Here is a 27,460-nt window from a genome sequence, read left to right as displayed (position 1 = left end):
GACCAGTTAGAATACGCCAACAGGTATCTAACTGCCCCAAGAAGCTGCAACAAAGAAACAGATAAATGAATACCACTAAAATTAAACAAGAAAAAACAGTTAGAATACGCCAACTGGTATCTAACTGACCCAAAAATCTACAACAAGCCATCAGATAGATGAATACCACTAAAATGGAAAAAGAAATAAACAAATAGAATACACCAACTGCTATCTAATTGAAACAGTACTACCACCACTTCCAACTGATAACACCATGCAAATCAAAATCAATGAAAGAAATATATTGACCACAGCAAAGAAAGGATTTTTTTTTAATACAGTGTGGATTTTTTTCCCACAGACCCAATGATTTAATCAACAAACACAGGAACTGAGCAAATTGCACAGTGAACTTGTTAGAACTATAGTACTTCTAAAGTACTAACTATGAGGGTCGACAAAATACAGAAAGGTCTCCTATGCAATGCAATACTCATTATAAACTACCTACACTAAAATGTGATTTTTTTCTTTTATCACAGTGATTGAAAAAGAATGTGTGTTCAAACTACTCATGTCATGAACAAACTGCATTCAACCACAGAAAGTCAAATAGTAAGTATATAATGATTGGACTCACAATCACCATAGCATAAAACACCCATCCGAGCAAACACCTGACCATAAACCATAATCCAAAATGTTTGCTTCCATGGGTATCTTATGCTGCAGCGCTTGTGGCCAAACATTACAATCTTGACTGCATGGTCTGGCCAAAACTCTGTATACAGCCTCAACTAAGGAAACAGTAAGTATATAATAATTAAACTCACAAACACTGTAACATAACACAGCCATGCAAACAAACACCTCACCAATAAATACAACCCAAAATGCCTAGAGTCTTTAATACCAACAATCTGAACACAATCCAACAAACAAACAAACACACATCATCTCACTATCCTATAAACACTATTACACTATTACCAATCAGTACTCACATTTTTTAAAACATCCTCTAAGCATCCCTCATACCACAATCAAAATGTTTGGTAGCATTGTAGAATTATGCTGTGGTGCTTGTGGCCAGGTCCTAGAGTCGTGGGTGCATGGCCTATTGCCTACGGCCTTTGGCCTATCACCCAAGACTCTAGGCGCTGGCCACAACCACTGCAGCATAAGACACCCATAGAAACAAACACCTACCAAATGACCACAACCCAAAAACATAATACATTCACCTCAAAACGATGCACTTCAATTAACAATCTAAAAAATAATTACAACCAATGTACAAACACTTCAATACATACCCTCTTCACCCAATGCTCTGCACCCAAGACTCTAGGCCCTGGCCACAACCACCGCAGCATAATACACCCATAGAAACAAACACCTACCAAAGGACCACAACCCAAAAACATCATCCAACTCAAAACTATGCACTTCAATTAACAATCTAAAAAATAATTTACAACCAGCGTACAAAGTCTTCAATACATATCCTCTTCACCCAATGCTCTTCTAATGACCCAAAACCAACATCATAATAAACTAAAATAGGCAGTAGTGCGCCCAGTGTTTAGTATGCCCGCGGACAACCGCAGTGACTGCGGACACAGCAAACACATCACAGCCTTCTACCACCTAAACAAATACAGCAATTGACCAATCTCTTACTCCCCCATCCTCTCCAAACACTCATACACACCAACACACTCCCCAAAATTGGATTTATGCTCACTTCCAGCGCATGTCCGTGCATCCAATATGGCGGGCGCATCAAACCAATTTGACACACCTCACACCACTTCCCAGCCAATCAGAGAGCATGTTGCATTTCCGTGGACATGACGCAAGCTGATATCCAATCAATGTCCTGTCCACGGAGCGAACAGGGAACTGTGTCCCCGTAGCGGACATAGATATCACAATTCTTTTTAGACCTACTTTTTGGTTGTTTTAAAAAAAAAACTACTGGATAGATTTTCACCAAATTTTCACCAAATTTACAAAAGCACGCTTTCGGGACCAAGCCGCCACTCCTGCCGCAAATTTGGTGAAAATCTGTCCAGCGGTATGGGCTGTAGCCACGACAGAAATTATTTCTCCATTCAGTCTATTGGGAAACAAAATTGGGACCCACCCTATAACTTTGTCCCGCCGGACCAAACCTCACCAAACTTTGCAAAAATTCAGAGTGGGCCATATACTTTTTTTTGCAAAATTTGGTGAGGATTCCTCCAGGGGGAGCAAAGTTATAAGCCACCCAAAAAGTTGTCTTCCTATGGATTTAGCAACTTAACTGCGGGCTGTGTAATACTGAGCAATGCACGGTGGTGGTGCGAGTTATGGTTGCTTAGCTTAGCATAACTAGCGAATTTCAGTTTTTGTTTTGTTTTACTAGGAACCATAACGTCCCTTTAACAGCATTATTTTACTGAATTTCATAGGTTTTTAGTAGCGCACCTTAACCATAACGTCCCTTTATCAAAGTTTATTTTACTGAATATACATATGCATAGTGTGAATTTGATAGATGTTTACTAGGATTCCCTTACTTTATATACATGTAACATAGAATATACTGAACCCCCGGCTAGTGATTTTGATGTCCCTGGACTGTGCGTATGTCTGCGGGTGGAAGCGGACAACATCAACACTACCCAAAAACTCAGGGGGTTTATTAGATTGTTTATCATGCCATATAAAAACTGAACAAGTTCAAAAAGCAGCACATGAACACATTATATGTAATAATAAATAAGAAGTAGAACCTATATATGTAACACATCAACCGTACATTTAAATAGTATATGTACTAAAATGGAATATACCAAAACAAAAAAGATATGCCTCCAACATAATTACCTCACAGAAACTGCACAGCAAGAAGCAACAGCAGACCTACACAACAGTAACAACAAAACTTACCATAAACTAGTAAGTAAACTTCATTTGTCTTATATATTTCTAAACTTTCTACATTAAGTACACTAAAAGTAATATATTTTGTTTACACAGAAATGTCAAGTACTTTGGAATGGTTTGAAGAAAATTTCCCACGTGATGAAATGAGTGAAGGCAGTGATACTAATGATAGACACTTCTCTATATAAGCAAATTAATGATCATTACTTTATGTGTACTTGACACATTTTTTTTAACAGACCATACAAACAGTGAAAATAACGTAGCAAAAGAGACATTAGAAAATGCTCGGCGGCGCATGGAACAAAAAAAGCATACGCTTATAGAAAATTTCAATCTTTTAAAACATTGTGTGGAGGACTACCTAAAAGAAAAAAATAAATATCATTGTCCCACATGTACCTGTTCCCGCCTCCGTGTCCCAGTCAACTATCCCCAAACCCTCACTACCAAGAAAAACGTTATGATGAGACTTCCATCCCTTCATCCCCTCCCTTCCATCCTCTCCAAACCCCTAATTCCCCTGTATTTGTGTCAGTTTCTGCTTCCCCCTCTCTTTCATAAATTTTATATTTGTATATAATAAAAAAAACATATTATGTGTGTTTTAATTCAGTCCTCTGTGTCTTTCTTTTTTTTAAAAGGCAGTTGGGGTGTCCGCGGGCAGCGTGGGTGTCCGGGGTGTCCGCGGACAGCGTGGGTGTCCAGAATGTCCTCAATTAGACCAAAATGGAGGTGTCCTAAGGCCACTATACCTGTCCGCACTGTCCGCAATCAAGATGACACTGTTCTTAGAACACACTCTGTGTCCGGAATGTCCGCAAATAACCAAAATGGAGGTGTCCTAAGGACACTATACCTGTCCGTACTGTCCGTAATCTAAATGGAAATGTTCTTAGAACACACTCGGTGTCCGGAATGGCCGCAATTAACCAACATGGAGGTTTCCTATGGACACTATACCTGTCCGTACTGTCCGCAATCAAAATGGAACTGTTCTTAGAACACACTCAATGTCCGGGATGTCCGCAATTAAACAAAATGGAGGTTTCCTATGGACACTATACCTGTCCGTACTGTCTGCAATCAAGGTCGAACTGTTCTTAGAACATACTCGGTGTACGGAATGTCTGCAATTAACTAAAATGGAGGTGTCCTAAGGACACTATACCTGTCCAAATTGTCCACAATCAAGATGGAACTGTTCTAAGAACACATTCGATGTCCGGGATGTCTGTAATTAACCAAAATGGAGGTGTCCTATGGACACAATACCTGTTCGTACTGTTCGTAATTAAAATGGGAATGTCCACACTGTCCGTAGAACATCCACGCACATGTGCACCACACCCATAGATCCTGTGAACATTGTGCCTGTCCGTAACTGTCTGTCGCACATGTGTCGCACTTTTAATTAGTTTGATGACCCGAGCACTGTCCGTAGAACACCCACGCGCATGCATACAACTGTCCCTGCACATTTGGTGTTCCACGGACACCCGTCCTGTTCGCAAACGTGTTTGCGACGTCATCATGTGACCGCACACACGCTGAGCGTGTGTCCTGATTTGCAGACACTGTCCGGGTCCCCGAAAATTTTAAAAGTACTTTTTTGGACAATCCAAATTATTTTACAGTAAAAGATCACCATTGCACATGTCCCAGACAATGTCCCTGGCGATCTACATACTTTTTGTAACTTTTTGAGGCTTTTTTGGGTGTTCGAAGTGTCCGCATACAGCACGGGTGTTCGCACAGCACGAACCAGCACCCCTATTAAAGGCCACACCCCGGAGCTGATCCTCATTGTGCTTCTGGCCCCATGACAGAGCATTGTCTTTCCATTACTGCAGATTAACCTGGCAGATTGACCTGTTTTTGCCGATTTTGCTATTTTTGGTTCCTGGTTCCTGATGGCATCCCAAATTTCTTCAGTTACTACTACATCGGCATCAGCACCCCCACCCCCTCCACCACCACCACGTCTCCAAGGACCTGCAGAGGGGAACAGGTGTGAGAATGTAGAGGAGACAGATGAAGCAGATGAAGAGGATGAGGTAGTGGAAGACCCTACTACCAGCACTCGCTGTGAGTCTTGGGTGTGGTGGTTGTTTACCACTCTTGATGGAGTGCCAAAAGCACATGCAAATAAGTCACCTGCAACCAGTGCAAAACGGTGCTGAGTCATGCGAGGCCTGGTTCGTACAGCTTTAGTACAACATCAATGAAGCGACACCTAAGGTCATTCCACAGTGGGGCTATTCGCAAGGTTGTACCTTGTGATAAATGTAGTAGGTTGAGTCCCTCTCCAACATCCTCTGTTTCCACTCCTGGCACCACAAGAGAAACTCCTGTGGGACAGTGCATCCCTCCAGCTGCCTGACAGGCCATTCATGATGCTGTTGACCCTTACCTTTTGAGGGTCATCATATTGTGTATCTACTGCGACACAGTACTCTGCAGGGGGGAGAATCTTCGTAGTGCTTTCGAGACTGCGGTCAAGGAGCATGAAAAGGTCTGCCCACTACCTGAATAAGGCCCACCCTACATCTTCCTCTCTCCACCTGCCCTTTTTTTTATCCCCGTGGTTGGTGTCCCTTCCTTACCCTCCGTTCCCTTCCTTTCCTTGTGTGTCGTGTTTAAAAAAACAAAAAAAATACAAAACAACAAAAACAAAAACAAAAAAAAGGTTCTTCTCAGAGCCGCCTTTCACAGTTTAAAAATAGAAGTGACAAATATATAATGCAGGGCCCTGTGCATTTTATGGAAGTCCGTGGACAGTGTACAGACATTTATTTTTGGTGGTGCTGCCCTATCATAACCATTGCACTTTTCTTTGGGAAGAAGTGGTGGCTCTGAAAAGAGCCTTTTGGTGGTGTTTTTTTGTGTTTCAAAAACTGCAAATTATTAACACCTACTGCAAAATGTATTAATGTCATTCCAAAAAAGGTTGCAATCCATTTTGTATATTTTGTTGAAAAATCTGATTGCCAGCTTAAGTAAGATGTACTCCAACTTTGTGAAAAATGTATGTGCTACGAAACATAATATTTTCATTGTGAAAAGAGGACATGCCAACATCTCTTAAAAAGGCACAAGCAGCCTTATTGACATTGCGTCGCGCTTTCTCCATTTGTGGACCAAATGAAGAAGAACGCAGCCACATTTGTCTCTGCGTAATACGGGAAAAAATTACTTGGGAATTTGGAAACATGTCCATGACCTTCCCAAGTCCTTCTTCCATTGCAAATTGCAAAGAAATTCCATGACATGTCCTAAACTGTTCCATCCACAATGAATTATAATGATATAATTATATAATTATGTCTGGATGATGCTGTGTCTCCAAAGTAGCACAGAGAGGTACCAAATCCAGCCACTTCATTCCAAGCACTCCAATGCAGTGTACTTCCACATGAGGGAATCCAAGATGTGCAGCCACTCCACAGTGTTCTGCCATGTACCTCCAACCAATGTATCCATGAGTCTCCCAAAATTCAGATAATACTTTTTCTGAAACACACAGCCATAGCTATCTTTTGCTCTCAGGAAAAAGACTTTCTGACAAACTCTCTCCTTACATAACACACACAGTAAACTTTATTGACCAATCCTTTGCTCTACTCTTTCTCTTTTGGATGCCTCTCCACCCCAAAATCCCTGTATGTAATATGCAGTGTCCAGAGACAACCGCCATGTCCGCGGACATATCAAAATCTGAGCGTGATGAATTTAAATTTAAATAATGTACCACATTTCCCCTTTGAGGTTGGCTCTGAAAAGAGACCTTTTTTGTTTTTTTGCAGATGCTTGACAGACACTGGTTATTTATTTATTTTTTTAAATGTCTTACTTTACTTTACTCCTAAAATCTTCACATAAGCTTCTCCAAAGCAACCCTTACGTTCCAAAACAGCATGGCATTTCCCATAAAAGATAAAGAAATGCCATCTTCTTTAAGCACATCCAAGACCTCTACATCTAACTCCATCATCATAGTTCAGCACTTCAAATGTACTGTTGATCAGTCTAAGTAAAAGTCTCATATCATTGAAAGCACTTACTACAAAAACTACTGTACAAGTCTCCAAGATTTTTACTTGCAACTGCATGCATTGTACTGGAAAGGAAAATGCATTTTCCTTCATTTCCATGCAATTTTGCGGGTGCGTTAGCCTGCTGAGCTAACCATATCACATATTAGATCCATTAGAGGGCTGCATGAACAGTTAAGACTAATAGTTTATTCAAAGTATGTGCTAAATGCTGAAACAGATCTTTATAGATGAATTTAGTAACGTTTTGTGATAGTAGCACCTACATTAATAAGGAGCTACATTGAAGGTGCAGGCCTCAAAGGAAAGGAAAGTTGCATTCTGCATAGAAAAGCTGGGCAGAGGCCCCAGTTTAGTAGCTAATAGAGACCTGTATTTCAGTGCTTAAAGCATTATAGCGCTTGGATAGCCAAGCTTTGTAGTCAAGGCACTATGACACTAGCCGGTAAAGCTTGCTCACTAGGGGTTAATTACAATGCATATTATTTCAGCTCCTTTCTTCGCCACAGTGGCTCTGCAAGGCTTGATAAACAAATCCTCTTTCGCATGGGAAGGAATGGTACTGCTGCATACTCACTGATTACAAACATTCCTGGGCTTTCGCAGATAGGGTCCAAGGGAGGGAGGAAAGGAGCGTCTTGGAGAGTTAGCAATTTGGGATTTTCCATCAGTGGACATGTTTTGCACTAAGAAAGTTCTGGAACAGTGTGTCACGTTGACTAACAGCATGAGATTACAAAATGCACATGCGCCCATGACTCAGGGAGAGATTCATCCGCAGACTGCTATGGAATAGCATGTGGCGCTGTCATCTACAGAGCTAGCTGAGCAAGCAGTTCGTTTTAGATGACCAGGATCTTTCAGCGCTGATTAATAACATGCAAGGGATGTAAGATTGTGTTTCTCTAATGAGCTTTGTGATTTTCTCTAACTTGAAATGCAAATTGCTGCTATATTTACTGTTCTGTTATATTATGCTATATGTCTAATAAATTCTAAATTCAAACTGAAGGTGTAATTTCTCTAGTATGAGTTTATTGCTTGGCATGAGCGGACCTGTAAGTGGGTGGAATTGAGCAATGTATGCTAATAAGGGCAGGTCCCTGGGGAGCAATACCCCTTTTCAAGACATTTGGTGGCAGCTTGGGGATTGTGCAGAGCCATGCTATGCTGGAGAAATGACAAATGTGTGAGAGAACACAGTGCAGATTGAGGGGCAGACTGTTGCATTTCCATTGTTGTCTCAGTTCAGCTCTGAGTCGACAAAATAACAGCATTTGTGTGTCGGTTTGCCGTGACAGATAGCTTGTGTGGTTAAGATTTTCCCCTTCAGTAAATCAGTCGTGGCTGACTTACTGCTTGGGAATGAAGCCAGGGAGCAGAAGGCAATGATCAGGGTGGGGGATGTCTCTGTTTGATCCGCTCCGAGGATTAGGAAAGAATTGTTCGTGCAGTTTCCCTGTTAAAAGGTTTATATTTGGATTGAAAAGTGAAACAAAGTTCTCACTCTATTTTGGCATGATGGCAGAAAAAGTTGCATAAGTATTTGGCCTCTAAAGTGTGAATGGTGAATCAACATTGTTATGTGGCCCCAGTGTACTAGCGTGTGGAGGGCTGAAATGTAGACTGGTGAGGGCTCGCCTTTTGAAACTGATGCTTTAAGTGTTGACATTTCTGAATACATCGGGGGAATGTCGAATTCTTTAGAAGAAAGAGTAACAGCTGTGCTGAGAGTCTAAAGAGGTTTGTTTTTGGCAACTGTAAATTCCATGTGCTGGTGATGCATTCTGTTTTAATGGGGCACACTAAATGGGACACACTAAATTGGCTTCATTGCATTTAGCTGTTCCAATGTTGCTTACAATGGGTGAGAAACTCACTAAAGAAATGGGTGAATGGCATTTGAATTTCAAATTGTGCATTGATTTGGAATTGCAGAATCAGTTTGCAATGGTTTGGTTGGAAAGACAATTTATATGTTCTAAATTGCCCCAAGAATATTTGAATGTTCCCACTCTCTGCCATGGATTCATTGCTAAAGACAAGGAAATGTTGCTATTAAGTGATATATGTTTTGGACATTATAGTGAAATGTTGACTGTGACACACAATGAAAAAGTTGTTGACAAATTGACAGTCCATAGCAGAATAGAGTGTGGGCAATTCATGCAGAGAACATGCAGGGCTCTGCACAAAAAGTGACATTTTTAAGTGCAATGTTTTTTGGCACAGTACAGAAAATAATTGGTTTGATTCTGGTAATGGTACCACAGATTGCAACATCTGTGTGCGATAAGGAAGATCAAAGATTCAGTGGGTTGAGGGTTCTTTTAAAAGATCAAACACTGCATTGGAGTAAGCTTGTGAAACCAAACTACAAGGTTACCAAGAAAGAATATGCTTTTAAATGGGACACTGATAAACAGGCTGAAAGACGCTTTGCAGAATTCCATTGAGTTGAATGATGACAAAAAGTGCCTCTTTTGAAAGTGAAAGTTTGTGTCTGCAATGTTTTGCTGTGCGGAGCTTGTGGTTTGAGAAGACACATTGCACAGAAATTCCTGTCATGGGCTGGGTGTGTGAAGTGGCTGTGGGAGGAAGAAGTGAGAAAAGTGCAGAATGCCGCTCATGTCCAGTAAAAGTGGTGTTTTCAACAGCGCACAGAGGCTGGCACTATGGGGGTTTTCTGACATGCTGGAGCAGAAGCTAAAAGCAGTAAATTTGAATGAATTGTCTGAAACGAGTGCTTCCCTTTAAAGTCACACCTGCTTATAAGTTATGGGCAGAAGAGCAAAGAAACAGGCTTGTCTTGCATATGGCGCTGCCATGCACAAGGAAGAATAAACACAGACCAGCAGCTGCATTTCATCCCCATCGAGAAACACTGTCAGTGAGAAGAAGAAGGAGGTGGCGGAGGGTGCAAGCCAGAACGCTGAAAGGAGAGCAGTAATTGCCGTGAGTGAGAAGGGGAAAAAGAGCACAATTTACCTTGCACATGCCGATGTATGCATGCTTTCTGCCACTAGTATACAATAATGGAGATGATAAGACTTTGCCCAGTGACAACACTGTAAGAAAAAGAAATGCTGCATGCAAATGGCAGGCTGGGTGCATCACATTTGTACATTGTTGGGGAACACTGAGAACCTGTGAATGGGCTAAAACAGCTGCCCATTTCAAGAGATATTGCCATGCAGCTGCCTCCCAGTGCCCCATATGCTTTGGAAGTAAAGCGCTGGGAACTGGAGAAGAAACCTCAAGGCACTTTTGGAAAAGAAAAGAAAATGCAGCCAGCAAAATCCGAGGTACATTGCAAGGACTGGAGTAACCGATGAGACATTATAGTGTTCCAGATTAAATCAAATCTGACAAAGGTAGCCATTTTGCAAAACACAACATGCAGAACTAGGCTTTGCAGTATAACATGAACACTGCACATTAGCCATGATCAAAAAGCCTCAAGGCTTAGTCCAAGAATGAATGATTGGTTGAAGCAAATCAAGAAACTGACTCAGACTAACGCTCTCAGGGGGTGGCCCAAGAAATCGGCAGACGCTCTTTGGGAAACTGACAAGTGAAAAACCAGAGGATGTAAAGACACTAGCTGTATGGAGAACTGGAAAAAAATATAAACAAGGCTGCTTGTGCAAGCAACTGCAAGCAGCATTGGACTGAAAGACTTAATTTGAAAATGGAGGGAAGTCAGCAGGGCAAACCAAGTCGAAATCATGAGACACTGGAAGCAAGTTGGCACCTGGCATTTGTGAACGCTTTGGTGAAAAGAAAAGCATTGATCTACTGAGAAGTGTGATCTGGGTACTTAAAGTATATGCTTTTGCAAACTACACAGGTCCATCTGAGGTACCATTGACCAACTATGATCGCATTGCACAAATGAGATTGTGATTAGGCCGTTACACCCCATATGTTTGAAGGCAAATAAGCCCCCAGTACCACACAGAAGGGTGAAAAAAAAATGATTGTGGTAGCAATGATACGAAAGTGTCTAGTCACCTGATAAGACTTTTGAAGGTGGGGGAGGTATTAAGGAATGATGTGGATAACACGGTTATTGTACTTTTGTGAAATTCTAACATTTCTGTTTGTTATTTGCCTAGGCAAAAACCAATAAATTTGCGTGCCATGATTGGGGTTAGACGTCTGCAATTATCAGGTGCTTCAGATATATCAAGCAGATGCATTCTTAGAGAAAGCGGGTCACTGCGGGGTACCACGTGAACATTGAACATTTCCTGCACTGCACAATGCTACTGACGTGCGTGATGACAATTGTACTACAACCTGCGAAAAGTACCCAACAGAGTAATATCTTTTACAGAACTGCCACGGTGCTGACTTGGCATATTGTCAGACACTTGATGGTACACATTCTCAAATGATTTAATGGGTGGTTTTAATAACCAGTTTGATATGTTATGCTTTTTTTTAAAGGGACCGTGGTGAAAGCAACCGGATAGGGTTGTGGGCTATAACATCATGTGACACAGCCAGCTGTGTGAAACAGCACCTGAATGGCAAAATGCTGTGAAATGGTTGAAATGCATTTTGAGCTGAATCTGTAAAAAACGAAGGGGTCGATTCATGGAAATAATGTGCGGCGAAAATTCCCGCGCAGAGGTGCCAAAACGTGCGAATCGCAGTGCAAGCTCGAAAATCGCAGGAAAACCAGCGCACATCGATTCATGGAAGTCCATGCGCGAGAAAAACATTGGATGTGCGCTAAAAATGTGCGCCGCGCACGCCGGCGCACAGGTCATCCAACAGCGTGCGCCACGGCCACTGCGAAAACGCACATAGCGCGGCGCACATCACAAAAGTAGGCGGAACACGGGGCGTAACACTCGGAATGGGGAACAATGCGTGAAAATATGGGCGTCACGGGGGAAGTACAGGAGGCAAGTGCGCAGAACGCCCACACGCTCGCCTACAACCCGTATTCGTGGAATCGAATAGGGCAAACCAGCGCACGGTCAAAGACGCGCACAGGGCCAAACAAGTACGCCACAAGAAAGCAGGCGGTAGCGCCCCTGCCACTGAAAAAAATGTGCACCAAAATGTGCGCTAACAAAAAGCACCCATATTCAGCCATGATGAATGGGCCCTACAGTGGCCCTCTAGGACAAATGAGGTGCAAAGGGGCACCGACAAACACGGACACCCGCTGCGTGTGCCCGTGTGCCTGGGTGCGCGGGAAGTTCCACAGGCGATTGGCCTGGGTACGTGTACTTCGGGGTGCGCGGGAAGTTCCACACGCGATTAGCCTGGGTACGTGTACTACGGGGTGCGTGGGAAGTTCCACACGCGATTGGCCTGGGTAGGTGTACTTCGGGGTACGCGGGAAGTTCCACACGCGATTGGCCTGGGTACGTGTACTTCGGGGTGCGCGGGAAGTTCCACACATGATTGGCCTGGGTACATGTATTCCGAGGTGCGCGGGAAGATTCACACGCGATTTCAGCAGGGTACATGTATTTCGGTGGTGCCAGGGGAATGCTACACGTGATTTGGCCATGTGGGTCCTCCCAGGTGTTCCCTCTACACCCTCCACGGCCCCTGCAGGCAGCCCACATCACAGGGTACTACCCTGCACCCCTGCTCATGTCCCACAGGCAACCCATCCACCATGACCATGCCCACCAGCCAACCCACATGTCAACTTGCACTACTGATCACCAACACATGTCTCCCATCACCCCCACCCCCCAGCCACCAGGGGCAGCCTCCACCAGGCCCCCACTGATGTCTCCCACCACCCCCACCCCCCAGCAGTGCAGGAGCAGCCTCCACCAGGCCCCCACTCATGTCCCCTATCACCCCCACCCCCCAGCAGTGCAGGGGCAGCCTCCACCAGGCCCCCACTCATGTCTACCACCACCCCCACCCCCCAGCCTCCAGGGGCAGCCTCCACCAGGCCCACACTCATGTCTCCCATCACCCCCACCCCCCAGCAGTGCAGGGGCAGCCTCCACCAGGCTCCCACACATGTTCCCCTGCACCCCCACCCCCCAGGGGCAGCCTCCACCAGGCCCCCACTCATGTCTCCCATCACCCCCACCCCCCAGCAGTGCAGGGGCAACCTTCACCAGGCCCCCACTCATGTCTACCACCACCCCCACCCCCAGCCACCAGGGGCAGCCTCCACCAAGCCCCCACCCATGTCTACCACCACCCCCACCCCCAGCAGTGCAGGGGCAGCCTCCAACAGGCCCCCACTCATGTCCCCTATCACCTCCACCCCCCAGCCACCAGGGGCAGCCTCAACCAGGCCCCCACTCATGTCTCCCATCACCCCCACCCACCAGCCACCAGGGGCAGCCTCCACCAGGCCCCCACTCATGTCCAACTCATGTCTCCCTGCACCCCCACCCCCCAGCCACCAGGGCCAGCCTCCACCAGGCCCCCACTCACATCTACCACCACCCTCACCCCCCAGCCACCAGGGGCAGCCTCCACCAGGCCCCCACCCATGTCTACCACCACCCCCACCCCCCAGCAGTGCAGGGGCAGCCTCCACCAGGCCCCCACTCATGTCTACCACCACCCCCACCCCACAGCAGTGCAGGGGCAGCCTCCACCAGGCCCCCACTCATGTCCCATATCACCCCCCAGCAGTGCAGGGGCAGCCTCCACCAGGCCCCCACTCACGTCTACCACTACCCCCACACCCCAGCCACCAGGGGCAGCCTCCACCAGGCCCCCACCCATGTCTACCACCACCCCCACCCCCCAGCAGTGCAGGGGCAGCCTCCACCAGGCCTCCACTCATGTCTACCACCACCCCCACCCCCCAGCAGTGCAGGGGCAGCCTCCACCAGGCCCCCACTCATGTCTCCCATCACCCCCACCCCCCAGCCACCAGGGTCAGCCTCCACCAGGCCCCCACACATGTCTCCCATCACCCCCACCCCCCAGCATGCAGGGGCAGCCTCCCCCAGGCTCCCACACATGTCCCCCTGCACCCCCACCCCCCAGCCTCCAGGGGCAGCCTCCACCAGACCCACACTCATGTCTCCCATCACCCCCACCCCCCAGCCACCAGGGGCAGCCTCCACCAGGCCCCCACTCATGTCTCCCATCACCCCAACCCCCAGCCACCAGGGGCAGCCTCCACCAGGCCCCCACTCACGTCTACAACCACCCCCACCCTCCAGCTACCAGGGGCAGCCTCCACCAGGCCCCCACCCATGTCTACCACCACCCCCACCCCCCAGCAGTGCAGGGGCAGCCTCCACCAGGCCCCCACTCATGTCTACCACCACCCCACCCCCCAGCCACCAGGGGCAGCCTCCACCAGGCCCCCACTCATGTCTCCCATCACCCCCACCCCCCAGCAGTGCAGGGGCAGCCTCCACCAGGCCCCCACTCATGTCTACCACCACCCCCACCCCCCAGCCACCAGGGGCAGCCTCCACCAGGCCCCCACCCATGTCTACCACCACCCCCAGCCCCCAGCAGTGCAGGGGCAGCCTCCACCAGGCCCCCACTCATGTCTCCCATCACCCCCAACCCCCAGCAGTGCAGGGGGAGCCTCCACCAGGCCCCCACTCATGTCCCCTATCACCCCCACCCCCAGCCACCAGGGGCAGCCTCCACCAGGCCCCCACTCATGTCTCCCCACACCCCCACCCCCCAGCAGTGCAGGGGCAGCCTCCTCCAGGCCCCCACTCATGTCCAACTCATGTCTCCCTGCTCCCCCACCGCCCAGCCACCAGGGGCAGCCTCCACAAGGCCCCCACTCATGTCTACCACCACCCCCACCCCCCAGCAGTGCAGGGGCAGCCTCCACCAGCCCCCCCCATGTCAACCACCACCCCCACCCCCCAGCAGTGCAGGGGCAGCCTCCACCAGGCCCCCACTCATGTCTCCCATCACCCCCACCCCCCAGCAGTGCAGGGGCAGCCTCCACCAGGCCCCCACTCATGTCCAACTCATGTCTCCCTGCACCCCCACCCCACAGCCACCAGGGGCAGCCTCCACCAGGCCCCCACTCATGTCTCCCATCACCCCCACCCCCCAGCAGTGCAGGGGCAGCCTCCACCAGGCTCCCACACATGTCCCCCTGCCCCCCCACCCCCCAGCAACCAGGGGCAGACTCCACCAGGCCCCCACTCATGTCTCCCTGCACCCCCACCCCCCGGCAGTGCAGGGGCAGCCTCCACCAGGCCCCCACTCATGTCCAACTCATGTCTCCCTGCACCCCCATCCCCCAGCCACCAGGGGCAGCCTCCACCAGGCCCTCACCCAGGTCTACCACCACCCCCACCCCCCAGCAGTGCAGGGGCAGCCTCCACCAGGCCCCCACTCATGTCTCCTATCACCCCCAACTCCCAGCCACCAGGGGCAGCCTCCACCAGGCCCCCACTCATGTCTCCCACCACCCCCACCCACCAGCAGTGCAGGGGCAGCCTCCACTAGGCCCCCACTCATGTCCCCTATCACCCCCACCCCCCAGCAGTGCAGGGGCAGCCTCCACCAGGCCATCACTCATGTCTACCACCACCCGCACCCCCCAGCCACCAGGGGCAGCCTCCACCAGGCCCACACTCATGTCTCCCATCACCCCCACCCCCCAGCAGTGCAGGGGCAGCCTCCACCAGGCTCCCACACATGTCCCCCTGCACCCCCACACCTCAGCCACCAGGGGCAGCCTCCACCAGGCCCCCACTCATGTCTCCCATCACCCCCACTCCCCAGCAGTGCAGGGGCAGCCTCCACCAGGCCCCCACTCATGTCTACCACCACCCCCACTCCCCAGCCACCAGGGGCAACCTCCACCAGGCCCCCACCCATGTCTAGCACCACCCCCACCCCCCAGCAGTGCAGGGGTAGCTTCCACCAGGCCCCCACCCATGTCTACCACCACCCCCACCCCCCAGCAGTGCAGGGGCAGCCTCCACCAGGCCCCCACTCATGTCCAACTCATGTCTCCCTGCACCCCACCCCCCAGCCACAAGGGCAGGCTCCACCAGCCCCCCACTCATGTCCAACTCATGTCTCCCTGCACCCCCACCCCCCAGCCACCAGGGGCAGCCTCCACCAGGCCCCCACCCATGTCTACCACCACCCCCCAGCAGTGCAGGGGCAGCCTCCACCAGGCCCCCACTCATGTCCCCTATCACCCCCACCCCCCAAGCCACCAGGGGCAGCCTCCACCAGGCCCCCACTCATGTCTCCCACCACCCCCACCCACCAGCAGTGCAGGGGCAGCCTCCACCAGGCCCCCACTCATGTCCCCTATCACCCCCACCCCCCAGCAGTGCAGGGGCAGCCTCCACCAGGCCCTCACTCATGTCTACCACCACCCGCACCCCCCAGCCACCAGGGGCAGCCTCCACCAGGCCCACACTCATGTCTCCCATCACCCCCACCCCCCAGCAGTGCAGGGGCAGCCTCCACCAGGCTCCCACACATGTCCCCCTGCAGCCCCACACCTCAGCCACCAGGGGCAGCCTCCACCAGGCCCCACCCATGTCTAGCACCACCCCCACCCCCCAGCAGTGCAGGGGCAGCCTCTACCAGGCCCCCACCCATGTCTACCACCACCCCCACCCCCCAGCAGTGCAGGGGCAGCCTCCACCAGGCCCCCACTCATGTCTCCCATCACCCCCACCCCCCAGCACTGCAGGGGCAGCCTCCACCAGGCTCCCACACATGTCCCCCTGCACCCCCACCCCCCAGCCACCAGGGGCAGCCTCCACCAGGCCCCCACTCATGTCTCCCTGCACCCCCACCCCCCAGCAGTGCAGGGGCAGCCTCCACCAGGCCCCCACTCATGTCCAACTCATGTCTCCCTGCACCCCCACCCCCAGCCACCAGGGGCAGCCTCCACCAGGCCCACACTCATGTCTACCACCACCCCCACCCCCCAGCCACCAGGGGCAGCCTCCACCAGGCCCCCACCCATGTCTACCACCACCCCGAGAGTGCAGGGGCAGCCTCCACCAGGCCCCCACTCATATCTACCACCACCCCCACCCCCCAGCCACCAGGGGCTGCCTCCACCAGGCCCCCACTCATGTCTCCCATCACCCCCACCCCCCTGCAGTGCAGGGGCAGCCTCCACCAGGCCCCCTCTCGTGTCCAACTCATGTCTCCCTGCACCCCCACCCCCAGCCACCAGGGGCAGCCTCCACCAGGCCCCCACTCATGTCTCCCATCACCCCCACCCCCAGCAGTGCAGGGGCAGCCTCCACCAGGCTACCACACTTGTCCCCCTGCACCCCCACCCCCCAGCAGTGCAGGGGCAGCCTCCACCAGGCCCCCACTCATGTCCAACTCATGTCTCCCTGCACCCACACCCCCCAGCCACCAGGTGCAGCCTCCACCAGGCCCCCACCCCTGTCTACAACCACCCCCGCCCCTCAGCAGTGCAGGGGCAGCCTCCACCAGGCCCCCACTCATGTCTCCCATCACCCCCACCCCCCCAGCAGTGCAGGGGCAGCCTCCACCAGGCCCCGACTCATGTCCAACTCATGTCTCCCTGCACCCCCACCCCCCAGCCACCAGGGGCAGCCTCCACCAGGCCCCCACTCATGTCTACCACCACCCCCAACCCCCACCAATGCAGGGGCAGCCTCCACCAGGCCCCACTCATGTCTACCACCACCCCAACCCCCAGCAGTGCAGGGGCAGCCTCCACCAGGCCCCCACTCATGTTTCCCACCACCCCCACCCCCCAGCAGTGCAGGGGCAGCCTCCACCAGGCCCCCACTCATGTCTACCACCACAACCACCCCCCAGCCACCAGGGGCAGCCTCCAACAGGCCCCCACCCATGTCTACCACCACCCCACCCCCCAGCAGTGCATGGGCAGCCTCCACCAGGCCCCCACTCATGTCTCCCATCACCCCCAACCCCCAGCAGTGCAGGGGGAGCCTCCACCAGGCCCCCACTCATGTCCCCTATCACCCCCACCCCCCAGCCACCAGGGGCAGCCTCCACCAGGCCCCCACTCATGTCTCACTGCACCCCCACCCCCCAGCAGTGCAGGGGCAGCCTCCTCCAGGCCCCCACTCATGTCCAACTCATGTCTCCCTGCACCCCCACCGCCCAGCCACCAGGGGCAGCCTCCACCAGGCCCCCACTCATGTCTACCACCACCCCCACCCCCCAGCAGTGCAGGGGCAGCCTCCACCAGGCCCCCACCCATGTCAACCACCACCCCCACCCCCCAGCAGTGCAGGGGCAGCCTCCACCAGGCCCCCACTCATGTCTCCCATCACCCCCACCCCCAGAAGTGCAGGGGCAGCCTCCACCAGGCCCCCACTCATGTCTCCCATCACCCCCACCCCCCAGCAGTGCAGGGGCAGCCTCCACCAGGCTCCCACACATGTCCCCCTGCACCCCCACCCCCCAGCAACCAGGGGCAACCTCCACCAGGCCCCCACTCATGTCTCCCTGCACCCCCACCCCCCAGCAGTGCAGGGGCAGCCTCCATCAGGCCCCCACTCATGTCCAACTCATGTCTCCCTGAACCCCCACCCCCCAACCACCAGGGGCAGCCTCCACCAGGCCCCTACTCATGACAACCACCACCCCCACCCCCAGCAGTGCAGGGGCAGCCTCCACCAGGCCCCCACCCATGTCTACCACCACCCCCACCCCCCAGCAGTGCAGGGGCAGCCTCCACCAGGCCCCCACTGATGTCCCCTATCACCCCCACCCCCCAGCCACCAGGGGCAGCCTCCACCAGGCCCCCACTCATGTCTCCCACCACCCCCACCCACCAGCAGTGCAGGGGCAGCCTCCACCAGGCCCCCACTCATGTCCCCTATCACCCCCACCCCCCAGCAGTGCAGGGGCAGCCTCCACCAGGCCCTCACTCATTTCTACCACCACCCACACCCCCCAGCCACCAGGGGCAGCCTCCACCAGGCCCACACTCATGTCTCCCATCACCCCCACCCCCCAACAGTGCAGGGGCAGCCTCCACCAGGCTCCCACACATGTCCCCCTGCACCCCCACCCCCCAGCCACCAGGGGCAGCCTCCACCAGGCCCCCACTCATGTCTCCCATCACCCCCACCCCCCAGCAGTGCAGGGGCAGCCTCCACCAGGCCCCCACTCATGTCTACCACCACCCCCACTCCCCAGCCACCAGGGGCAGCCTCCACCAGGCCCCCACCCATGTCTAGCACCACCCCCATCCCCCAGCAGTGCAGGGGCAGCCTCCACCAGGCCCCCACCCAGGTCTACCACCACCCCCACCCCCCAGCAGTGCAGGGGCAGCCTCCACCAGGCCCCCACTCATGTCTCCCATCACCCCACCCCCCAGCAGTGCAGGGCCAGCCTCCACCAGCCCCCCACTCATGTCTCCCATCACCACCACCCCCCAGCAGTGCAGGGGCAGCCTCCACCAGGCTCCCACACATGTCCCCCTGCACCCCCACCCCCCAGCCACCAGGGGCAGCCTCCACCAGGCCCCCACTCATGTCTCCCTGCACAGCCAGCCCCCAGCAGTGCAGGGGCAGCCTCCACCAGGCCCCCACTCATGTCCAACTCATGTCTCCCTGCACCCCCACCCCCAGCCACCAGGGGCAGCCTCCACCAGGCCCCCACTCATGTCTACCAACGCCCCCACCCCCCAGCCACCAGGGGCAGCCTCCACCAGGCCCCCACCCATGTCTACCACCACCCCAGCAGTGCAGGGGCAGCCTCCACCAGGCCCCCACTCATCTCTACCACCACCCCCACCCCCAGCCACCAGGGGCAGCCTCCACCAGGCCCCCACTCATGTCTCCCAACACCCCCACCCCCCAGCAGTGCAGGGGCAGCCTCCACCAGGCCCCCTCTCATGTCCAACTCATGTCTCCCTGCACCCCCACCCCCCAGCCACCAGGGGCAGCCTCCACCAGGCCCCCACTCATGTCTCCCATCACCCCCACCCCCAGCAGTGCAGGGGCAGCCTCCACCAGGCTCCCACACATGTCCCCCTGCACCCCCGCCCCCAGCCACCAGGGGCAGCCTCCACCAGGCCCCCACTCATGTCTCCCTGAACCCCCACCCCCCAGCAGTGCAGGGGCAGCCTCCTCCAGGCCCCCACTCATGTCCAACTCATGTCTCCCTGCACCCACCCTCCCAGCCACCAGGGGCAGCCTCCACCAGGCCCCCACTCATGTCTACCACCACCCCCACCCCCCCAGCAGTGCAGGGGCAGCTCCACCAGGCCCCCACCCCTGTCTACCACCACCCCCACCCCCCAGCAGTGCAGGGGCAGCCTCCACCAGGCCCCGACTCATGTCCAACTCATGTCTCCCTGCACCCCCACCCCCCAGCCACCAGGGCCAGCCTCCACCAGGCCCCCACTCATGTCTACCACCACCCCCACCCCCCAGCAGTGCAGGGGCAGCCTCCACCAGGCCCCACTCATGTCTACCACCACCCCCAACCCCCAGCAGTGCAGGGGCAGCCTCCACCAGGCCCCCACTCATGTCTACCACCACCCCCACCCCCCAGCCACCAGGGGCAACCTCCACCAGGCCCCCACTTATGTCTCCCATCACCCCCACCCCCCCCCAGCAGTGCAGGGGCAGCCTCCACCAGGCTCCCACACATGTCCCCCTGCTCCCCCACCCCCCAGCCACCAGGGGCAGCCTCCATCAGGCCCCACTCATGTCTCCCATCACCCCCACCCCCCAGCAGTGCAGGGGCAGCCTCCACCAGGCCCCCACTCATGTCTCCCTGCACCACCACCCCCCAGCAGTGCAGTGGCAGCCTCCACCAGGCCCCCACTCATGTCTCCCATCACCCCCACCCCCCAGCCACCAGGGGCAGCCTCCACCACGCCCCCACTCATGTCTCCCATCACCCCCACCCCCCAGCCACCAGGGGCAGCCTCCACCAGGCCCCCACTCATGTCTCCCATCACCCCCACCCCCCAGCCACCAGGGGCAGCCTCCACCAGGACCCAACCCATGTCTACCACCACCCACACCCCCCAGCAGTGCAGGGGCAGCCTCCACCAGGCCCCCACTCATGTCTCCCTTCACCCCCACCCCCAGCCACCAGGGGCAGCCTCCACCAGGCCCCCACTGATGTCTTCCTGCACCCCCACCCCCCAGCAGTGCAGGGGCAGCCTCCACCAGGCCCCCACTCATGTCTCCCATCACCCCCACCCCCCAGCCACCAGGGGCAGCCTCCACCAGGCCCCCACTCATGTCTCCCATCACCCCCACCCCCCAGCCACCAGGGGCAGCCTCCACCAGGCCCCCACTCATGTCTCCCATCACCCCCACCCCCCAGCAGTGCAGGGGCAGCCTCCACCAGGCCCCCACTCATGTCTCCCATCACCCCCACCCCCCAGCCATGCGATTTGCCTGGGTACGTGTACTTCGGGGTGCGCGTGACCTTCCACACGCGACTGGCCTGAGTACGTGTACTATGGGGGGCGCGGGTGGTTCCACACGCGATTGGCCTGGGTACGTGTACTTCAGGGTGCGCGTGAACTTCCACACGCGATTGGCCTGGGTACTTGTACTACGGGCTGCGCGGGAAGTTCCACACGTGAATGGCCTGGGTACCTGTACTACGGGGTGCGCGGGAGGTTCCACACGCGATTGGCCTGGGTACGTATACTTCGGGGTGCGCTTGAACTTCCACACGCGATTGGCCTGGGTACGTGTACTATGGGGTGCGCGGGAAGTTCCACACGCGATTGGCCTGGGTACGTGTACTACGGGGTGCGTGGGAGGTTCCACACACGACTGGGCCTGTGAGAGTGGGGTACATGTATTCCAGCAGTGGGCGGGAATATTTACCCACGACTGGGCCTGGGAGAGCGTGCTACGTGTATTCCTGGGGTGGGCGGGAAGATTGACACGTTCGCCTACAACGTGCCAAAAAATAAATGGTCCAATCCTGAGACACGTATGCCAGAATGAAGCAGGCGTACGTCGACCCGCGCAGCATAAAAGTGCGCGCAAACAACAAACAAGCTCATACGCCAGGATGAATATACCGTTCCTAGCAGCAGTGGCCGTGGGTTACCAAAGGAGGAGGAGGAGGATAGTGAGGGCCCAAATTTTCACTCCCAGAACCAGCCTTTTTGGGATGCCTGATGACCAGGTGTATGGGAGGTACAGGTTTCCACCACACATAATACTGGACCTGGTCAGTGAGTGGGAGGATGACCTCACATCACCCACCCTGTGCTCCCATGCACTCAGCCCCCTGGAGAAGGTCCTCAATGTACTGCACTTCTTGGCCACAGGATTATTTCAGCGGACAAGTGCCATAGTGGGTGGGGTGTCACAGGCCACGCAGTCACGCTGCCTACACCAGGTCTTGAACATCATCACTGCACGCCCATCAGCCCGTAGGCACATATACCTGCCCAGGACACCTGCAGAAAGGCAGGCTGCCACCCTCGATTTCTACGGTGTGGCACAATTCCCAAAAGTGCTAGGTGCCATTGACTGCACCCATGTGGCACTACGTCCCCCCAGGGCATCTGAGCACATCTATAGGAACCGCAAGCACTGGCATTCCATCAACATGCAGGTAGTATTTAATGCTAAGGGAATCATCACCTCAGTATATGCCAACTATCCAGGGTCCACCCACGACAGCTTCATTTACCGACTATCTACCCTAAACCGGGACCTAGAAGCTGGGCGGCATGGCGATACATGGCTGCTTGGTGAGTATGAATGCCACTGCACATGCATGCATGTCAGATGCAGAGTTATGTCACTACCCCACTAATGATACCCATCACCTCCTCACCAGGGGACAGTGCCTACCCTCTGAGCACCCACATGATGACACCAATTCGGAACCCTATCACGCCTCCAGAGGTAAGATGCAACACAGCCCATATTGCAACCCGGGGCATAGTGGAGCGCACATTCTGAGTGCTCAAGTCACGCTTTCGCTCCCTTGACCGTTCTGGCGGGCAGCTGTTATATGCGCCCCCAGTAGTGTGCAGGATCATAGTGGCAGCATGTGTCCTGCACAATGTTGCAACACGCCGGGGCGTGGCTGTGGACATGGTGGTGCCCCCACATCCCCAACCACATGCACGCCCGCTGCGCATGGGAGGGGAGAGGGCACGGGGTGAGGCAGCCCGTACGCAGCTGGTGGCTAATTACTTCACATGGAAATCACACCCCAGTGGAGTGCACACAGGCCTGGCACATACCATCTGATAAGCAATGATGACTCGACCTGACAATTAAGACGAACAAAGGGACAGTCAACTGTCAGAACCATAGCAGCCTGAGATTGTTCATGTGGAAGTGTCACAATGTGTGCATCCCTACCTACAGAAACACCACCAATGCAGTGTCATCAAAAGACACTTCCATGCTGCAGAAATGAATACCGACTCACAAAATACTACATGAAAACAGTGCCATGTCACCCAACCCCTCCCCGGCACGGCCACACAACACACCATGGCATGTCATGCAATGTGAGAGGAAAGAAATTAATCCCCACAACATGCCCCAAGTGTCACCAGCTACAGTGTCCCTAATGGAAACATGTCCACACATGAAATGCTCACAGTAATGCAGGACCTACAACCCACATTACCAAATACTTACCAAGAATACCAATCACCTACACAACCTCCAACCTACCTTAAACATGACATTACAGACTTAAAAATTTGCCAGCCTCACTACCTGATGATGACAGCCCTCCAAACACTTCCAAGTATACAGTGTTAGCGCCACGCAAGAGTGTAGGTGCACTGCTTACAACATGGACTCCAGTTCCAAGGTGGACCGCATTGTGAAGACATGAGGAATGGACCTGCAAATTAGGAGAATGAGATGGATGCAGAGGCACATATCAATACACCATGCAGTGTACAATACAACAACACTATGCACTATGAATGTATACACAGTATTGACTACAGACTGCCACACAGCTCATGGGAGTCCAATGTCACCATGTACGTCAATGTCACTTGGGCACACCCTTTGCAAGCCCATGGAAACGGGAATCAGGAGTGGTGTGTGTATCAAAAACCCAAGCATCTGAACCAAATCCATGACAAGCCTGCATGTGCCCAGCCACAATGCAGCGTATGCCCAGGGGAGCCACACAAGGCAACACACTGTCCCAAAAAAATATATATATATATCAAAAATGGCCATTAATGGGCCCGGGGGGGTGGGGAAGGCCACCCAGGAGGTCCGAGGACAGGGTGCACCCCAAAACCCACCTGTGTGGATCTTGCGAAAAAAAAACACCTCCATGGGCTCATGGCCTACACGGCTACCCTATTGTGGGAGTATCACTGCTGTCGCTCTCCACACCCTCTGCAGCTGCATCAGGAGGTGGTGGCACTATGGGAGGCAGCCCACGCAAAGCCCTAGTCTGTTCCTCCATGGCTGCAAGCATGCGGGTGTGGTAGGTCTCGTTCTGGAGGATAAGTGTGCGGAGGTCCCCATGCAACAACTCACGGGATGCCCGGACCTCCGCCCTAGTTGCCTGCATCTCAGCTGAGAGCGTACAGGTGAGACGCTCCACCTGCTGTTCTGTCCTTCTGTTTGTTGAAGCCTCAAGCTCAACAAGAGTCGTCCTGAGGTGACGGAGTTCCACCCTCAGGGCTTCCCTGTGGCCCTGGGACTCTATGGAGATGGCTTCCTGCAGAGTCGCCAGTGCCGCCCACCTGTCCCTGTCGGACGCCAACATGTCCTCCCTGTGTGACTGGAAGATGGAGTCGGTTGCCTGCTGTAGTCGCTCCATCAGCCTTTCGGGGGGGACAATGGAAGTGGCCACCCTATCCATGGCCTGAGCCATCATCTCTGATGATGCTGCCTGTTGGGTTGCCATACCGTATATGGATTGCTCCCATGCGGTATTGTCAGGTGGCTGACGGCCACCACGTCGGTGGGCACCACACCTGTCTGGGGCAAGGCGAACTGCGCCTTGCTGTGCCGGCACTGCCTGAGGCTGCAGGACTGCATTCCCCCTCTGAGCTGCTGGCCCAGGAACAGGATCAGATGTCGCGGAGTGTGACCCTGCATCCGTAACCACCAAAGGCGTACCTGCCAACACTGACATCCCCATTGAGGGTTCTAACCCTGGTGCCGGTGGGTCGGACAGAACAGAATCCCTCCCAGGAACACTCACCTGCGACGGCACATAGGTCTCATCATCCGAATCGACACCTGAATACAGCTCGGGGGAGGTGCAGCCGAGACACCCCTTGAGAGCACGACCTGCAGCAGTTGTGGGTTCTCACCCACCACCACACCACATCCCTCACTGGTGGTCGGTCGGCCCTCAGACCCCTCCTGGGTCTGCACCATCTCCACAACCCCAGCATTATCAAGTGCGTCATCCCCTGCAAAGACATAAAAGAAAACAAATGGAAACAGGCATTAGCACTATGGCACACAATTAGGGCTGAGAGGCTACAGAAACAGTACTTAATTGACACATGTCCCACATGACTAAAACCCTCCCATGCATGCACCGTCACTGCGTGTGATGGGGAGGCAGATGGCACACATTGATAACACCAAGATGGAAGATGAACACATTTTCTGCATGCTGCCTAGCAGTGGCATCACACATTGGCCAGTGATTGGCAATTCAAATACACATGCCATCACACAGATGGCATGTACCCTAGCCATGAAGTGAAGAGGGAGAGGAGGTCACCAATTGTTCATTCAGTCCAGTTTGCTCATATAATTGATTTTTTCATTGAAATGGTTCAAATGTTTAACCTGCAGCTGCCAGCCCAAAATGGTCCTATAGCACAGGGACATGTCTAAACTAATCATGTCCAGGAAACTAAGCCAGTCCACTGTACCATAGCCATGTCATACATGTGACAATAGGACTGAGAAATCCCGAGTAAAAGTGGTGGTATGCAAACAATGTGCCTGAATAAACAGAGGTAAATAAGCAACAATGTTGTGGCAAGATGACACTCCAAGGGCAACTGGCGTGGTGTTGGGCTGGATGTCTAATGTTGGCAGAAGGGATGCTGCTATACCCAAATGCTGGTGCCAAGAATGTATAGGAAGAGGCACATGGGTGACCCGAACCACTCAGGCACACACACCCTCACCTGGCACCCAAACAGAAGCCCTCCCACACACACCATGCACATGGATGACACACACATGCATGTGAACTCACCGGACAATGCCTCGTAATCTGCCAGTTCTCCCATGCCTTGGATCTGTTCCTCCGTGACGTAGGTCCCAGCAACCTGCTCATGTGGAGTGAGTTCTATGTCGTCTGCTGGAGACCCAGCTCCAGTCACTAGAGTTGCGGCATGACTTGAGGCCAGCTTATTCTTTGCCCTGCGCTTCAGGACTTTCCAGCGCTTGTAGCATTCATTAGCTGTGCGCCTCACGATTCCAAGGGCACTGATGATGTCCGCAATGGTCTGCCAGTGTGCCTGATTTTGTGCAGGTGTGGTCTTGGATCCTGCAACAATCACTATTTTGCGGTCATGTGCGGACACATACCCTACAAGTGCTTTCAGTTCGGCCTCATTGAAGCTGGGCTTCCTTGACGGGCCGGACTGTGTAGCCGTGTCTGGGGTATCAGCCTCTACTGGACGAGCACTCTTCCTCTTCCGCTTGGAAGGTGGTGGGGATCCTGAGTGTCCTACGCCGCTCTGGACACTAGGGGCAGGAGCGTGGGATTGCACACTCAGCATGGGAGTTGGTGCAGGCATTAGCTCAAGTGTGATGGTGTCAGGGGGAATGTCAGCATGATGGACTTGGACCGACACTGTCCTGGCTGGGTGTGTGAGAGGTGGGGTGGATGGAGCCGCAGCTGCCCCTGCAGCCTCCCCAGCCAGCCTACGTGGGGCAGCAGATGACCTAGCTGCCCCTGATCCACATGGCCTGATGATACCAACTGTTAGGCGGAAGCCTGTGCAGTTCCCTCTGGGACCACTGTAAAAGATTTAGGACTACAGGTGTTTGGCAGTAAACCCACTTGGTAGCAGTCTGTACCACACAGATTCACTTGGTAGCTGTGGCTGAGCAGTCAGACTTCTCTCAAGAAGAGTTAAGCAGTATGTGGAGTATACAATATAGGGCAATCCTTCACAGTAAGACAAGCAAACACGTAACAAGGCTTCAGTGTAAAGATATTAAGGTATTTATTTATAACGGAACATCTATGAAAAACACTATGACACTAACACGGCAAACACTTCAATTACAATTACTCTACGAAGAAGAAACAATCAAACCCCCTAACAATATTTCGACAAGTCTAGGTTCTACCGGCATCACTTATTTACAGACAGAGGTGTATGCCTCAACCTAGATGGCACTCTAATACTAGTTAGGACGGGAGAGAAAAATAAGCAGGTTACGAAATCAACACAGTTCAATACTTCACGGGAAAAATGCAAGGCAAGAAGGCAAGAACCACAATAGATCATAAAGTTCAGAGGCCAGGCCCACTCGGAGAGAGGCAAGGCGATATGTCCCAAAAGTCTCTAGTGGAAATATGTTCGAGTCTTTGTAGCAAATTGT

This window comes from Ambystoma mexicanum, chromosome 10 (genome assembly GCF_040938575.1).
Source record: "Ambystoma mexicanum isolate Mex_15411 chromosome 10, UKY_AmexF1_1, whole genome shotgun sequence".
Lineage (NCBI taxonomy): Eukaryota > Metazoa > Chordata > Amphibia > Caudata > Ambystomatidae > Ambystoma > Ambystoma mexicanum.
The sequence above is the reverse complement of the archived record's forward strand: the minus strand, read 5'-3'. Positions refer to the sequence as shown.